The 18,111-nt window shown below is 36.9% G+C and overlaps 1 long non-coding RNA gene across 2 annotated transcripts in view; it reads right to left on the bottom strand.

Annotated features, from left to right (window-relative positions):
• Positions 1–13,968: 13,968 nt before the first annotated feature.
• LOC146441630 (uncharacterized) overlaps positions 13,969–18,111 on the bottom strand; it is a 134,144-nt gene continuing 130,001 nt past the window's right edge. For both annotated transcript variants that reach the window (XR_014849996.1, XR_014849995.1), the window contains 2 exons: positions 16,361–16,441; positions 13,969–15,638 (listed from right to left, as the gene is read on the bottom strand). This is a non-coding gene — a long non-coding RNA (uncharacterized LOC146441630). The remainder of the gene's footprint in view (positions 15,639–16,360; positions 16,442–18,111) is intronic.

The following is an 18,111-nucleotide window of genomic DNA, read 5'->3' as shown; positions in this document are numbered from 1 at the left end:
TTAATTTCTTCAGCTGGGATGAATTCCAAGCAGACTTACAGCATTTTTACAATCCTTCTATTTCTTACACAAAGCAAACAATTTGTTTCTGTTTACTTAAGCACATAGAGATGAAAAAAAATCCAGAGGCTTATAAGACCACAGCTGTCTGCTTTTCAAATGCTGGTTCAACACTGTGATGAAGGGTAGTGTTGTTTGCTTTCTGTGCATTGCAGGTTAAAATGAAACAGGTTGTTAGCAGGACATAATTTCTCTGGGGATGGTGCTTCCTAGTTGAACTAAAAGATAAATAAAAATTCATAGTTCATTTAATTTATTTTTCCTGTATCCCAAATACTTTGATATTTACTCTAAATCAGGGCTTGAGTCCATAGACCTTTAAATCAGGCAATACGATTCTTCAAAATTATAAGTAATTAAGAGTAAATTTATGGCATATTAAGTTCTCTTTTAATTTCCCTTCTTCATATATTTTAAAGGCTTAGTGCTCTGAATCACTACTTTCGTCATTTTGCATTACCCAAGTCTGTAGGCCTGACATTGATGGTCTTGATTCATGCCACCATTTCCAGTGTCTTCATTAAGATTACTTGACCAATTAAAAGCTGATTACATGAATAGGGCTTGTTATACCATCCTGTTTCCACTCACCTTGTTGTTTCTTCCTTTTGCACTCTTTGTTTCCTCTATCCACATGGAATTCTGTCTCAGTCAGCATAGGAAGGTTCTCAGCAGAGTTCTTTGCAGCACTGTTTATTCAACTCTATAGCCTAGGCTATGATTAGGTGAAAGGAAGAGCTCTTTCACTATGAGGGTTATGAGACACTGGAACAGGTTGCCCAGAGAAGTGACAGATGCCCCATTTTTGGAAGTGCTCAAGGCCAGGCTGGATGGCACTCTGAGAAACCTGATCTAATGAAAGGTGTCCCTGCTCACAGTGGGGTGGGAAGAGGATGGGAAACAGACAATCTCTGAGGTCCCTTCCAACCAAAACCATTTTGATTCTATGCTTTCATCTGATTTGTTCAGCTCAAGACCTGAGCAAGGGTAATCTTAAATGAGACTGGCCTGTCATTTGCATAGAATATAGTACTTAATCCTTGAAAAAGTTAGGTGAAGAGAGACCAACCTTTCCAAACTGGACCATGCTTGTAATCTTACATAAAATTTTATGTATGTCCAGGTGAACAAATGACATCTTGAGGTATGAATGCAACTATGTAGCTCCAAAAAACTTTATTGCCAAGGAGACTTGGCACCCAAAAAACACACCTAATTTTTCATGGTTCTCTGAGGTTCTCTGGAAAAATATGAATGTCAACAGGGTTGTGCATGTCCCATACTTATCGTCTCCTTAGCTAATCTGCTTTGGATATGTTGAATCTCAAAGCTTTGTATTTATAGATATTCTTGATGGAAGAAGAGTAGAGGTAACAGATGGGGTAAAGTTTGTAATAGTGGGCTTTGGAAGCACTACCATTATGTAGTGGTTTGTACAACACATGCATCTTACATCTTTAAGTTTTAAGAAATCCCAGTATCAAAGATATATACCTATAACTTACATAGATATTGAGATATATATTGATGGTAAAAATTAAAAAAAATATGCTTGTGATTCACCAAATCCCATAAACAAGATATGTAACAGATACTGCACTTAGTTATTTGTATGATTCATCAACAATTAGTTTATTGTTAGGGAATGTTGATTCTGAGCCAGTCATTTGTATTCTTAAGGAGGTTATATAAATTTGCGCTAGTTGTAGGAATTGCACTTTCAGAGAATATGGACATTTGAGTTCAACAACCATGCTTTTCTTCTCACTAAAAGAAGAGAAAAAGTAAATCAAAGTATAGATTCAGCAGTCTCCTCCGGAAGTCTGTCACTGATGTCCTCAGAACACGTTACTGGCGTCCCTTTTTTGTAGATTGGCAGATGTGAAGGACATGTTGTGGAGCTTACTTGTACAACAGTATTTACACCTAAAACTGCTGGGTAGACTGGATTGATGTGAAGAGAAAGACTTTCTGTGCTCTTCTAATATCATTATCTCTTCTGATTAGGTTATAATGCAAATATTATTGAAGACTCACAGCTTATCTATAGTATTGACATTCCCAACACTGACATTTTCAGGTCAATATACTAAAATTATAATACACTTCTTGTGAGTTAAGAATAAAATTACCGTGTTCTCTATACATAAAACTTAAAAAATAAAATTAAAAGGATATAAAAAATGACTCTTAAAAAAAGCAGTACTTGAAAGTAAGTCCTTGGCTAGCAGGTGTTCTTACACACCTGCAAAAAATCAGAGATACCAAGTTCCTTGTATTAGAGGAATAAGTCTACGGATATCTTTGAAACTTTTGGATGGGAGGAATGCAAGGGGAAAACAAATTTTATTTGATGTGGGGAAGTTTGGGATATTTTTTCTATAGATGTTTTCAAACACATGTAAGGCATACTGCTTCTGAATTAGCTCTTTTTCGGTTTATGAGATGACTGACTATGTAGATGAGGAAAGCACTGGCTGTTGTTGACCTTGTATTAGGGGCATCTTGTCTGTCCCTTTTGGCACTAGGTCCCACAGCCAGGGAAGCAAATTGCATTCATTGGGTGCAGTCAGTAAAGGGTTTTTACCCTACTGCTAGCCACACCAATCAGGTGCATCAATAGGGTCTGCAACCTTTCATCCATCCTTCCCAGGGTTTTGCCTTTCAGTACTCAAGGCCATGTCAAATTATTTGCCTTTTCAATATTCCCTTTTTTCTCCTTTTTCTCAACAAAGAAGCTGTCCTTTTTACTCATTGGTCATCTGGTTTTAGAGATTTTTCACCCTTATATGGTCTTAGACTCTTAGTTTTTGGTTTTAGATATTGACCCTAGTAAATATGTGCTTTCTTATCTTTTGACATCTTCCACCCAGAAGCAGTCATAGAATCATGGAATGGTTTGAGTTGGAAGGGACTTTAATTAAAGATCAGACAGTTCCAACCGTGCTGCTATGGGCAGGGCTACCTTCAGCTTTATCAGGTTGCTCAGAGTCCCATTCAACCTGGCCTTGAACACTTCCAGGGATTGGGTATCCACAGCTCCTCTGGGTAACCTGTGTCAGTGCCTCACCACCCTCACAGTAAAGAATTTCTTCCTAAAATCTAATATATACCTGATATTCCTTTTCATCTTTCATAATATGTTTTAGTTCCCCACATTGATTCTTATTGACATGAACTCCTTTCCCATTTTTTGGGTTTGCAGTGCCCTGCAGTTTCTCACATTCCTATCATACTCATTGGATTTGGGATTGGAGTTGGCCCTCTGCCTGTATACTTTAGCAACTTGCTTAAGAAATGTTCTCAACATAGCTTCCAACATATATTTAGAGTCAGGTTTGTGAGATATAATATGAAAAGTTACTGTATCTCTGTGCTCAAACTGTGGTGATCAGCCATAAAAAATTCTACCGTCATCTGGCTACTTAGTGGTGCTCTTTCCAGTAGATGCTGAGGCCATTTCTGTGTAATATTGTTTTAGTTAATGACTGGATGATGTGCTATGTTACACTCCATACATTTCCAGACAATACCAAGCTAGCTAACCATCAGAGGGCAGAGCTGAAATGAGGATGTAAGTAAGGTAGAAAACTGGGCTGATGGGAACCTCATGAATTTCAAATGGAATTGTCAAGATCTCCACTTGGGGAGAAACAACCCCATGGACCAGCAGAGCTTATGCTTCATTCTGATTATTTTAGCAGTATACAATTTTTTGCAAAATATTTATGATAGTAATATGTGCATAGATAAGCATCTCTGATATTCCATTACAACATAGAGTATTATATATAAATCATTATGTATTAAATCTTGAACCAACAAATAATTATGCACTTTTGTAATTTGTAGTCTTCCAGCTTACATCTTTAATAATAACCTTACCAAAAATGTGGTTCTTTTTTTTTTTTCAGTCTGAAGTTAGTAGCTTCTTAATTGCTGAGTATTTTCAGTAGGATAGTACTTAAGCAGAATTATGGCAATGCATATATTTGCTTATGTGTGGTTCAATACCATTGCTTAACAGATGTCTGATTTAATTATAGGCACCTCATACACATTTTCATTGGTGTCGTGAACCAATCTCTATGGTATCAGCATTTCTAAGCACCACTGCAGCCAACTAATGCAGTAGAACCACATAAAAGTCCAGTTTTCTTCTGCACTCTCCTTTCCTTTCCCCTTCCAGCTGTAAAAAGCAGTAACACAAAAGCATGTCTTTCTCTGTCAGCTAGTGGTATGTTCATCTTTGTAACCACACTCCAAAATGTTTCTGTTGTATGATTAAAGGAAGGTCATGTTTCATTGAAAGACTGGTTGCATTTCACTATTGGATGAGTTGTTGCTAATATATGTAATTTTAGCTAAGTCACTACATAGATGAGACTCTCACTAAGAACATAATTTTTTTCTAAGTCTTCAAGATGCTGTACATCCAGCAGGAGTGAGCTGAGTTGTCAGTGTAGTTCTTTGATCAGGGAACTAAGGCATGGATGGAGAAACTGAGGAATTGTGCTTTCTGTTCTGCCTTGAAAAAGGGACATCTGTGTCTCAGGTTCTCCATTTGTGAAATGAATTCTGTACACTTGCCTTTCTCCAAAATAGGCTCAGATATTAATGGAGAAATTTAATATGCTTAATAGAAGTCAAGTTAACTACTAACTTAGAATACTTCCATATTCATTATTCTGAGTTATACTTCAGTCTCTATTCTTCTACTTCAGACCAGGTAATATTTGATATTCCAAAACACTTCAGGAAAAGGAGAACAAAGGGATGTGTTTCTGTAGGCATCAAGTTTAATCATGAGAGAGCTACTAAGAGTTACCAGAGAAAAAGCAACTACTCATTACTCAGGAAAAAACCCACAAGGACACTGCAAAGATGGTGGAGGCTGAGAGGGGGAAAGCAAATCCTTTAAAGTCCATTTTATTCAGTTCTGCTGTATAAGCAGATTGAGAGCCTCAGCAGTATGTAAATCAGAGTGTTTTACTGAAAGAGTAAAAAGAAAAATAAAGCAAAGTAAATATCAGGAAATGTAGCATTTGCCAGTATTAGCTAGTATTTATTACGTTTCTATTATTTGGAACCAAGAATAGTGAAGCCCAGAATTTGGGTGACATGAGAGTATTGCTGGTTCTTTTCTCTCCCTTCCTGTATCCTCTTATTGAATCTTTTTTGTACCCATAGAACCACAGAATCATAGGGTATCCTAAGTTGGAAGGGACCCACAAGGATCATCAAGTAGACTGCACAGGAGAAGTGTGTTAATTGGATAAAGTGACTGCAGCATGAGATAATAAAAGGCTGAAGTGCAGTATGGTGCCTTGTGTGAGGATTTCAAAGGGGCTGTCACTATCTAAAGTGCATATGGACTGTGGTGCACAGGTACTGGGAAATAAAATGCTAATGCTGCTGTCTGCAGTTCTACACTGTCAGCCTAATTTTTGGTGGTGTTGCATCCTCAGAAGGAGAATGCAACTCCAACCAATTTCAGCTAGAGCGAAAGGAAACGACATGTAGCTGAAAAAATACATGACATAAAAGCATACAATTTAAAAATGAAATGACATAGGGTCAAGTAAAGGTGTTTACTGTGTCATATCTGCCACAAACTCTCTATGTGAGTCAGGCAAGTTAACACAGATTCCCTGTTAAAAAAGACAAACAAAATCCCCCCAAAAAACTCAAAAAACAAAACCACACAAATATTTTCCCCTGCTGTTTCTCTTCCACTATTTGTCCACAAGAATATGAACTCTTCCAGTCCAAGACTATCTTATGTGGCATCCAAGGTGCTATAAATGAGATCTTTCATTTATTTAAAGCACCTTCTCATATCAATCAAGAAAACCCACAACTCATTATTCACTTTACCAGCACTTATAATACAGCAGTGATTATAAGTGTTGTATACTTTGTAATTCTGATGGAAGTTGCATCAACATGAAGCATTTATTGGAAGTCACACAAAAATATACATTTATCCAGAAGATAAAAGAGGTAAAAGGTAAAAGAGAGAGTAAAAGTTTGGTAAGGAAAGAAGTGAAATTTTGCTAATACCTTTTCCCTAAATTACCAATGGACATAAAGATTTTTTCCTCTTTTACTTTAGTGCTCAAAGGTTGGAGAAATTTGTTTACATGTTCACTTAGACCACTGGGTTAAAATAAAAATAACATAAAAATGATATCTTGTGCCTGATACCGAGGAATCAAGAATTTGCTTAATTCAATTTGTAGGTCAGACCCTTCTTCCTCTCACATCAATTCCCCATTGATGTGGGGAATCTAAAGTGGGGAAGGGGGCAGTGGGAGACTTTCACATTCAGGGTTATGTGGAGATGTTTTCACTCAGATTAAACTGGGACTTAAAAGTGGCTATTTATATGCATGAGACCAACACAAAGTGCATATTCTGCCTCAGGATTAAAGCATTTAGTTTTTCAAGAGGGAACAGTTCATTGATCAATGCTTCATGGCCACATTTCTCATTTTGATAGAGCTTTGCCCATGAACTCTCATTAGATGTCCTGATTCCAACTTAAAACTTAAATTTGATTTCAACGCCAGCAGTAAGATGTCATGAAGGGAACAGATTGGTCCATATATTCGTCTAAATACAGGTCAAAACTAGGTATATATCAACAGCATTTCATCATCAATAACATGTGCCACCAAGATGAATTGATGCTAAAGGCTGCAATTCCTAGTCACTAATAATAATGTTTGCAATTAATTGTATGTACAGCTAAGTGTATCTCAGTTTACTTGCAAAGGCAATTTTGCTAAACCAAGTAATTTTACTGCTAAATATAACCAGTGGAAAAGTTGTGCCTATTAACATGACTAGTTTCACTTGTGTAATATATGGTCTCACAGTTAACCAGTCTGATAATTTAATTTCATGCTACAACTGCTTTTTGCTGAATATTTGATATAAAGCAGATTAAAAGTTTGATGTTAGAGGATTCCCCCGAATATATTTCACCTTCTCGATCATCTTCTGCCATAGCAGTTCAAACTGGCATTTTCCAGTAATTTTTTCAACAAAAATAGACATACAAAAAAAATGAAACATGGAACTCATTGGTTGCAAAGTCCCAAAACAGCTAAAAGGTTTTTCATCAGACAACACTCAGTGATTTAATGGCAATTGTGTAACTAAATTCTTACACTTTCCTAAATGCACTCCTTTTATTATATGCCCTTTTAACAAGTTCCTGCCAAATATGATGTGAATAAGTTGTGGAACTGTGGTTCAGAAAATAATTCAGACATTACTTTCATGAGGTACAGTATATGCCATTTCACCTTCCAGAAGATGTGCATTTAGGTCAATTTCAGAGCACATTCTAGTCTAAATCCCAAATCTCTCACTAATAAACACTAAAATATGTTTAATGTACACAATATGAATATTTCTGCAGTGAAAACCTCCCTGCCATATTATAAAAGTATTGCCCCTGATCCCAGAGCAATACTTCCAGTTCTACTGTGAGTCACTACTGTGTGCTGCAGCTGACCCATAAGCTGCTTCCAAGTTCTGTCCCTGGGAGCCCCAACACTTCACAGACACAGCTCTGATATAATTCTGACTTAAGTTATTAATCCTTTTTTTTTGTTATAAAGCACAATGTTGGAAATAAGCTACCTTTGAAAAATTTTATGGAAGGTTAAATAGTGTAAATAGATCTGTATTTTTAGGACAACAGCACTCCATCATCAGAAACAATTTTGACAAATAAAAAGCTATTAGTCTACCAAAACTGTAATGAGATCATGATTAATAAACACCTCTGAAAGGTCTGCATCAAAGTCATGGTTTTTCTGTGATAAATGTAAACATACAGACCTTACTTTGCCAAAAGCTGTGTGTTCCAGTTATCCAGCTCCACTGATTGATTTGTTCATTAGACTAATAAATAATTTATCACCTTGAAGAGGACAATTCATTATACAGATAGCATGAACAAGTAATTTTAAACAGCCAAATCTTTAGAAGAATTAGTGCTGTTAACAGTACCATGAAGTCCGTTTTTGATGCAGAATTCAGACCAGCATAAAAACAAAGAAATTTTTGTAAAAACAGGTCATTGCAGATAGCTTCTAAGCAATTGCCCATGGGAATTCACAGTGCAGCTCTATCAGAAATCTCATGTGTCATATTATCTTTAGGTCCTTTTAACTATCCTTCCCTAGAAACTATGATAAGCTATGAGCAGCTTTCTTTACAATAGGCACAGAAATAAATTACACTTTGTAATATACCCCATTTTCTAAATTAAGGGGAAAAGCTGTAAGATCTGCAGTATTGATTATTTTATTCTATGATTTTCTTTCCTAAGTTCCTATATGATTTTGCTGAGCAACAAGTGATAGAAAAAATCATGTAGAAATCAGAGTGGATCATTTCTCCAGGTGTAGGAAATATCATTGCAAGAACTAAATTGTATCTCATTCTATATAATGTCTTATGCATTGAAAGTTAAAAAAAGGTGAAGATAAGGACAGTTGTATCATGGCAGCACATTAGGGGATAAATTAGACACCATTATTTATCACACATTCACCTAATAGGAGAACAAGGGATTATTATTATTACTATTTTGTATCAGTTTTAGAGCTTTTTTAAAAAAAAACTTTAAATTCATGTAATAGTACCTTTGTTGAGGATGGAAAAAAAGCCTAAAAATAAGTGTCTTTGTAATTAAATGTGTAACACGTCTAAGAAAAAGGATTGTTCATCTTCACTCATGAAATTGATAACACCACAGTCTAAAGTCATTTAGCCAAGTTTTCTCCCTCAACGATGCACAAGAATAGAGATCTTTGGTTTTCCCTTTTTTTTTTTTTTTACTATTTTATTTTCCCCTGCTATAAGAATGCACTGAAGCTTTTGCACTCCACTGCAAGAGAGGAAACTGGGAACATTTAGGGAATGACCTGTTGTATTTCATCCACAGTGAAAGTCCTTGTTTTCTTGGGAATTAGTATCTAAAACAGCAAGTATACCACCAGTCTTGGAATACCAGCCTGGTCCCAGAAGTCTAGTTCAAAATAACAAACCAGACACATTTTCTGTCATCACTTACACGCTACTTTCCTGAATCTAGCAGATATTTCCTCAAAGCAATGTCTCTATACAGCATTATATTATGTTCCACATTGCAACACCTGTGTCTGTGAGACTGTGATGATAAAGCTTGTATTCGTTGAGCCCCTTGATTTTTTTCTTCTTATTTTTTTAACCCCTGAATCACAGATCTGGGTAGTGAATACTGCTTTTTCTACTTTTTCTGTCATTATCCTAGAATTTGATCTGCAGGTTCAAGTACAGTGTATTCCTTTCCTTTGCTGTAGTTGAAGCTGATGAGGTACTTGTTACATACTCAAAACAACAGCAGGATGACTCCAAACTGGGATGTTTCAAACAGAGTTGATCCTGCCATTTATATGACTTCACAATAGGGAGACTCACAAAGGTAACACCTCAAAAGAAGATTGTTTAGCAGCATGATTTGAACAGGATCCAGAATAATAATGTCCAGAGAAAGCTAGAGAAGCCAGGTCATATTGCAGAAGCTGATATTCTCCTTCTGATCCAATGGAAACTTCAGGGAACTAAATCTCTGCTTTTTGGTGCAGGGTTAGGTAACTTAGATCTGGTGGAATTATTTATAACACAGAGAACCATTTTTATCCAAAACCAAAGTTGAGACACTTCCTCCTCTCATGTATCCTTGTGAAAAATTTGGCCTCCTGAGATGATGAATTGTATTTGCTTGTATGTGCCTTCATCGAGTCTATGAATGTCACTAGGTGGATACAGTGCACTAGGCAGGATAAGAAAAAAGGAAAACGTATTTAGTATCAATATTGAAAAAAGCCAACTATTGTACAACATTACGTTGAATTTCTTCTGATGCACCTTAATTGACTAAATATAAAAGTTAACATTTTTCCCCTTGATGAAAGAATGTTTAATGAAACTGTGTTTGCCAGGTGGATGTCTTCTATAATGTTTTATTTCTGTATATTACTCCTTAGTTGTTAGAGAGACAGAGAGGGAGAACTTTGTATCCAAGGGATGTGACCATGGAATGAGCAGAACAAATTAAGCTCTGAACAAAGGTTTCTTCCAAATAAGACACAGTGGAAGCCATAGCCAACAAGAAATGGGACATGAGGTGATAAGAAGAAAGCTTGCTTTATTGATTTTTTTTCCTTTGCCCCAATTAGGTTAGGTAGATTCTATTCATCTGCTCACTTAAATAGATACGAATGTGAAGTCTCTGAGGTATTCCTAAGAACTTTTCTGTAAAAATGTTTCCATATCACTGCACTAAAAAGGTTTGGAGGTAGCTGACAGCTGTGGGTATATAAATTAAATGGAAAATTATTGATGTATTTGAAAAAAAATAAAGCAACAAAAAACCCAGAAACCAAGCCAACACATTTTTTCCTCAAACTTCAGTTTTCCAAAATAGTTCAGTGGTGTAAAAACAACATTGTTTCATATTTTATAGCTCCAGATTTATGACAACTTGACTGTGTGTAACTCTACAAATAATTTGCCTTTAGAGTGATCCACATATTGTGTTCACAATATCTTACCTGCACAATGAAACTTGACTCTCCATGATTGATTAGGGCTTTTTTATGAACTTGTGAACTTCTCCCTGAACCCAAGTGGGCATCCATCCATGACAAAATTATTGTGGCCATCTCTGGGAACCTGATCAACAAGGTCCTGATCAGAGCAGGGATGGTTGAGAAGCATGAAGAATATTGTCCTTTTTGGAAAGTTTCTACAGAATGAAGCTTTAAATTTGTTCTGTGGTAAGGAAGCTCAATCAGAGCTAGGTTTCTTGGTGAAAATAGCAGAACTTGGTGCTGGAGAAGTGCCCCACTATCAAATGACTGCAGTAGAAAGGATGAGTCACTGTTTGTCCATTCAATATCATTGGCACTTCAGATGCCTCTGTGCAGCAGAAAGAGGCAAAATGCTTCTCTCAGCCATGCCAGTGTGTGTGTGAAGGCAGCTCTGAGTGCTCACTCAGGCTGGCTTGGCTGTCACTGAGGGAAGATGGTGAGATGGGAAAGGCAACTCAGTGAGAGCCCATTGTGGTCTGGAAGATAATCAGGTCACTTTTGATTGCTTTGTGCAATAAGGCAGACAGTAGAGGTGAGAGGGGTTTCTCCTGAGCACTTAGGTCATGATATTCGAATTTTAACTGAATTACGGAGGAAGAAAAAGGTCTGAACCCTGTCCTTGGTTGGAACTGAAATGAAAATCCCACAGTGAAAGGCAGTATGAGCCTTTAAAAAACAGAAGAGCAGCATTTCAGAAGTGTGGTCATGGGAACTTGGCCTCCAGGGCATAAGAGAAACTTCACTAGATTAAATTAACCCTTCACATTCCACAGGGAAGAGGGCAGGCTGGGTCGAAATCACTCATTATCTGCTGAATTTCTCTGAGGAAAAAGGAGGATAAAAAGAATCAGTTTAGGGAAACCTGCCCTTACCTCATAATCTACCAGCTTCCCCTGTTTTACATGACTGCATTGCCTCCTCTGAGGGGTCCCTCAGCTCTGCTCTGGTCAGGCTACAGGAGTGTCTGAAACCCCATCTGTAACATGCACTGTCACTTGCTTTCCTGTGTAATGAGTATTGAACCAAAAGAATGCCTCTTCAGTTCTGCTTTGTAATATCTTTTAATAACCTACTCATAACAGTGTGATAGCAATAGACACAGCATTTAGTGCTTTCATAGACAGAACAGCTAACTACAGCAACCTGATGGCCATTAAAAACCATTCCAAGGTGCAACAGACACCTCTCATGCTGTCATTTCACTGTCACTGCTGGTGTAAGTAAGGTAACTTAAAATACTTCCATGCTTACTTCACATGCACTTGCACAGGCCAATGAATGCTCTGTTTATTTATTTTGCAGGAATTTTTAGCCTCAAGGATAAACGGGATTTTAGTCCTTTGGTTTGGGTCAGGCTTTGGGTCCTGAAAAAGGCTGTGCATTAATTCTGCATGCTTGCTAAATTAATTTTGAAAGCGAGGATATAGTATTATTACAGCAAGTTTGCTGGTAAAATGTGATAAGGAGAATGCTGCTCTCCCCACTATCTGCCAAGGACTCTGGACAGTAAGAACATGCCTGATGTGCTGTTGCAGAGGCTTAGCTAAAAAAAAGTTTTGTTTTTTAGAAATATTTGTTTTAACTCAGTGGTTTACACAGCTTGTGGGAATGAAAGCACAAAGGCTTCTTTACTTGATGTTCTTCCATCTCTCAAACACGCCCAAAGCTCCTTTCATGTTCTCTTCTTAGGAGACAATAATAACAGACACCCAGAGAGTATCTATTATAATGAGAAAACAATACATCTCATTTAACATATTTAGTTTTGTAAGTTTTTTTTTTTTTGCTATATTGCAATCATGCCTATTTAAATGGATTGCACTGTAATTATATTTAGATTTACCAACCAGTTCAGTCGAATGGGAGACCATGGAGGTCACTGCACTGCAACCTCTGGGTATTGCAGACATTTTAAACATCTGGCACTGCATTGTTAGAACTGTCACATAGAACTAGAGAGCTTTGAGTACCTATTATCATTCATGCAGGTTACAACTGATGAGATGAGATGTGAGTGGGTTTAGAGTGATGCTTCTCTTTTTTTTTTTTTCTGAAAGAATTCGGCACTATAAACATTGTGTACTTTTCCTGTCAATAAAAATTTGAAATTAGACAGGCTTAGAACATAAGATATTTGATCCCTTACTATAAATTGTACACCATGAGTTATTTGCTGGGCTTTTCTAAGCTGATTCAATAAATACTAGAAAATGCATAAAGCATTTGGATTAAAACCAGCTTTTCCCTCCTTTGTTGATTGCACAGATTTTCATACCCCCAAAAGATTCCTTTCCTATGGGGACTATAGAAGTTTTATATGTGTATATGTATATTTTCCCCTTCTTTGTGTGATTTCTTCTTCATTTAATATATAATTTCTCCTTTTTTTTTCTGTATAACATTTTTTTAAAATAAACTTTCATGCACTCCACAGGTTTAATTACTGTTGACTTATAAGCTGTTGCCAGCTTCAGGATTTTTTACTCTCTTTTAGGGAAGTCCTTAAATATGTACTTAATTTTAGATTAGATTGTAGATACTAAGCCTAGTAATATAAGGCTAATAAGCTCAGAGGACCTGTAAATAGTCTCTTAAGTTGGGGCTTATAAGAACAGTCAGAGCGAACAAAACTTTGAAAAGTGTTTATTGCAAATGTAAAGATCACACATCTTTACTCATAAGAGAAATAAATGGAAGACAATTTATTATAGAATAGTAACACAATTTAATTAAGACTGTTTTAACTTAGCTTAGTCATATTCTTCTGTTACGGATATGTTAGGGCTAATTGTAATTCTGAAATTAATTGTACTTCCACTAGTTCTGGGAAAAGCTCAACTTATCTTTTGCCACAAGTTCCAGCCTTTATTTCAGGATCCAGATTTTTGTGGAAGGATGTGCGCAATTTGGAAGTAATGGAAATTTTATGACATTCTGCTTAAGGCAGTTTACCTGAGAATTTTTGTGGTGCTCCCCCGAAATAAAGGGAGGTAATGCACACATGGAATATCAAAGAAAACAAACAAAATGGAGAAGTAAGAGATAAAAATGATTGAAGAAAATCATATCACAGAACCATAAAATGGTTTGGGTTGAAAAGGACCCTAAAGATCATCTAGTTGCAACCCCACTGTTGTAGACAAGGACACCTTCCATCAGACCAGGTTGCTCAAAGGCCCATCCAGCCTGGCCTTGTGTATCCATACTCAAAAAAAAAGCATATCCATCCACTTCTCTGTTTTTGAGGTTTATTTTTTTTTCTTCTTTGTTAAGAAAAAAAGCATGTTTGCTGACACTTATAGTTAGTCTGAACTCTTACTGTGAGTCTAAATGGTTTAGATACACACCACTGAAGGAACAGAGTTCAGTATAAGGCACTGAATTTTTATGTCCTATCTTCACATTTTGAAATCTTTCTACATACTTATTGTTATCAACAAGAAGTATGTCATAAAATGTCTGTAAGGGCTTTTTTTGGGGGGTAAGAAGAGGTTAAGGAAAAGAAAGCAAACAAAACCCCTTTTCTAGCCCACACTATTTTCCCCTATTCATTAGAGAACACAACACAAAAATGCCCAAACTTTTTTACAGAGGAAAAAAGCAAAGCAAAACAAAACAAAAAATTACCCAGGATAGGCTATCTACAAGCTACAGATATTACAGAGCTACCTACTAGACCACAGTCTGGCTTTACAGATATTGTGTATAGCTGGCACAGGATTGTAACAGATAAAGGAGCACAAGATCAAGGGCCAGCAATTTGTCGCCAAATCCAGAAGTGAAAACCAGAGAACAGGGACATTTGAAAACTAGTTCATAGTGTTATATCTGCAGCAAATTATCTGCTATTGGGTCTTATTCCACAGCTCAGTAAAATCACTGGCACAGGGCTTGAAGTCAACAGTGGTCTCCCCATGTAATTTTCAGATTTTACGGTATCAAGAGATGGAAGACTGTTCACTGAATGCAGTACAAGATTGAGAGGCCAGGAAAAGGTCTTTTATTTTATTTATGTAAGATTTAAAAAGTCTATTTTTCTGTTAGAAATATCTCTGATGAGATTTCAAAAACCAGCACTCACAGGCTCACTTATTTCTTACAGATAAGTGGGATCACGAAAAGAATCAACATGGTCAGAAATGGACAGTCCGCCCCCTGACAGCTGTGCAAGGTGATCAGAGAGTGCAGGGGCAGAGAGGGCAGGACAGATGGGCAAAGCATCCTGGTAAAGAAAAGAAACTCATCATTAGGCATAGGTCATGCTGCAGATTTCTTGATTCACAAAGGAGGGAGAAATTGTCAGACAGAATGTGCCTCTTGAGTGCTGTTAGCAAACAAAGTCTGTTATGTTGCAGTATTAAGCCCTTGCGAGGTGGTGTGTGGGTGCTCCTGGGGTTTTAAACTGTAAATTACAGGGGCATACTAAACTGGTGTGTGTCTACACAGGTAGTTTCACTTAATTTAACTGTCAATCTAAATCATTTTAACATCATCCCTTAAGTTAAACCATTCATTCTTGGCAGACTGCCTTTAAGACCTAGTTTTGCAATGAGTCCCCATGGATCCTGGTTGAAGCTAATGGGGCTGTGTGTGGTTGCAGAATAGCAATTGCATAAAATTCATTAAAAGGCTGGGACTTGTTTGGGTAAGACCAACTCTGATACCTGTGCTTATTGGGAGTTCTTTACACAATAATTATTCGTCTTGACTTCAGTGGGAGTATTTATGGGTTAAAGTACAGCTGAGAGAGAATTTTGTTGCAGGCAGGTGGAGATGTTTGTTACCTTGCTAATGTTTCTCATCCCATTGAAAGGTGACTACTAATAACTGTGGGTTTCTTGAATGATGAAGAGTTTGCAGGAGGGGGATGTTCTTTTTCCATGGGAATGTGAAACATTTGTTTTCAAAATCCCAGAAAGTCAACTATAGAGAAGAGCCATGGAGAATTTTTTTGTTTTCAAAAAACTGGGAATAACTCCTTATGATCTTTATTTCTGGGTTCAAGAAAACAATTAATTCTCTGCAGATGAGAAAGGCTAAAAATCAGATCCTGTTCTAGTCATCTACACTTGCATTTTGGAGGGGAAGGTGCCACTGGTCAGAAATACACACACTTTATGACCTAAATGCTACACAAACTTTGTAATATTTGGACCTGGGCACAAAGGTATATTCTTTCCTGTCCAGGTGCAAAACAATACTGCTGAGCTGGCTAATGCCAATACCCAACCTACCCATTTTAAGAGGATGACAGATTATGCAAAGCAGCACAATGAAACAAATTGAATTACTTATGTAAGTGCTCTCCCACATGAAGCCTGCAAAACTCAATCTTGCCATGATTTCTTCCCTATCCCTGCTGTGCAGTGTTAACTGGTGAGTCAGGTCTGTCTCTAAGATGTGCTAAAATGTTCCAATGTGGAAAGAGAGGACTGCTGTCCACAGAGCTAAAGGGTGCTCTGCTTCAAATTACTTTGTTGTCACCCAGATTTCAGCTCAGCTGCTTGTTCAGTTGGTTAAATAAGACGAGTTATAGAAATTAAAAAAAAAGTATAAGATGAATACAAATAACTGTGAGAACATATATGAGAACATAGTGCATTTGTATTACAGACCATTAGACATGGATACTTTAAGCCTCTCACCTTTAAATTTTACATTTCAGCTCTTCTTAGAAGGCAGGGATGTCAGAATTTACTTAACTGAGATATATTTTGATCTCGTTCCTATTGGAAAGAAAAATAAGAAATCACATTGACTTCAGTGGAATTATTCTACATTTGCCCTAAATAAGCTAATTCTTTCCACGCTCTACAAAGCAGCCTGGATATAAGTGGACGGTCTTCATGATAGGTGATCTAATCCTGGTGTCTGTGGGGGATGTACAAAGAAAGTTGATCCAGGGGATGAATAGCTCCAGAACTACAGATTTTCTGCCTTTGAGAAAGTGGAAGTAAATCCATGTACTTTAATCTCATTGAACTTTATTCTTTGATTTTTCCACCAGTTCATAAAGGTAGTGGAAAGCATCAGAATGTCTGTTCTGCATAAAGCTGAAAAATTCTGGCTCTCAAAAATACTTTTACTTATCATCACACAAAGCCTGCATAATAACATGTATGGCTATAAGAATTCAAGTCTCCAGGATTCTATAAGCTTTTATGTATATTAAACAAATTTTCTGTCAAAGGAGAATATGTTTTCATAACACAGTGAAAGATTCTGGGCCTCAGTGAGAAGTCACTAAACACTTTAGAAAATTTACCCCTTCATCATGCCATGAAAATTAATCACAGCATCCATATTCAAATTGCATCCTGAAGCTAGGATATAACACAAAGGCAAAGGAAAGACAAAGGGGTGATCTTTGAATCCTGAATGCATTTACACAAGAAAATAAGATGATATTTCACAAACATTTTCAGCTAGTAAAACACACATAGAGGAGAAATGATTAAACTGAAGCTGTATCAGACCTGGAGTAGGAGTATCAACACAGAAATTCATCATGGGAATTAATTTTGTTGTATGAAAAAAACAGAAGGGTGAAACATCAAATTGAATCGCCTACTCCTTTTCCTGTAAGAGGAGGGGAAGATGGCAATGCATTAGTTCTGGGATTCAAGGCATCTCTGGTCTTTGCCTTAGCTCTGCTACAGACTTTCAGAAAAATCAATGATTTTGTCACTGGACTTCAGTTCTGCACCTGTAAAAAGAGAATAATTGCCCATTTCATGTCTAATTGGGCTACACAGGTGTAAAAGGAAGCACAGTAAGGTTTTTATTGCCCTCAGAACATTTTCATATTCCTGTAAAAAATATGAAAAAATATTGTCATGCCCCCATTTTATCCATGGAGAGGAAAAGAATTTCCAAACAGCTGAGCTGACATTTTTTGTACTGTTTTGATTGCTTATCTTTGCTAGACCATGCACTTGCATTGGCTCTGTACAAACCTTCTGGTGTCTTTTTTTGCCCATTTGGGCACATAACCACCTCTTCTGTGTTTGATGTTAGTATTTTAACTTGATTCCATGTTAAGCCTGTTTATTCATCTTGCATATCCAATGACAAAAAGCAAAAAACTTTAGCAGATGGAAGGTTTTCTGGTGTATTTTCTGACTTTTCAGGATGCTGATTTCTGAAAGCCAGGAAATACAGGGTTTCTGTCTTTCCTGGGGCAGTCCATAGCCAATGGGAATTATCTGCAAATGCTTCAGAGGTAAACACCTTGTTAGATACAGCTATATTGAACTGATCCAGGGATTAGTTGGAACAGATTGACAGAGCTGTGCTTATGATAAAATAATATATAAAAATCTGGGAGGACTGCAGGAAGGAAGGTCAAGGGAAAAGGGAAAGAAAGGAGCATGTACACTCTCTGAAATATCTGATA

The sequence above is a fragment of the Lichenostomus cassidix genome, chromosome 2 (assembly GCF_008360975.1).
Source record: "Lichenostomus cassidix isolate B80296 chromosome 2, HeHo_3.0, whole genome shotgun sequence".
NCBI lineage: Eukaryota > Metazoa > Chordata > Aves > Passeriformes > Meliphagidae > Lichenostomus > Lichenostomus cassidix.
The sequence above is the reverse complement of the archived record's forward strand: the minus strand, read 5'-3'. Positions and strand labels throughout refer to the sequence as shown.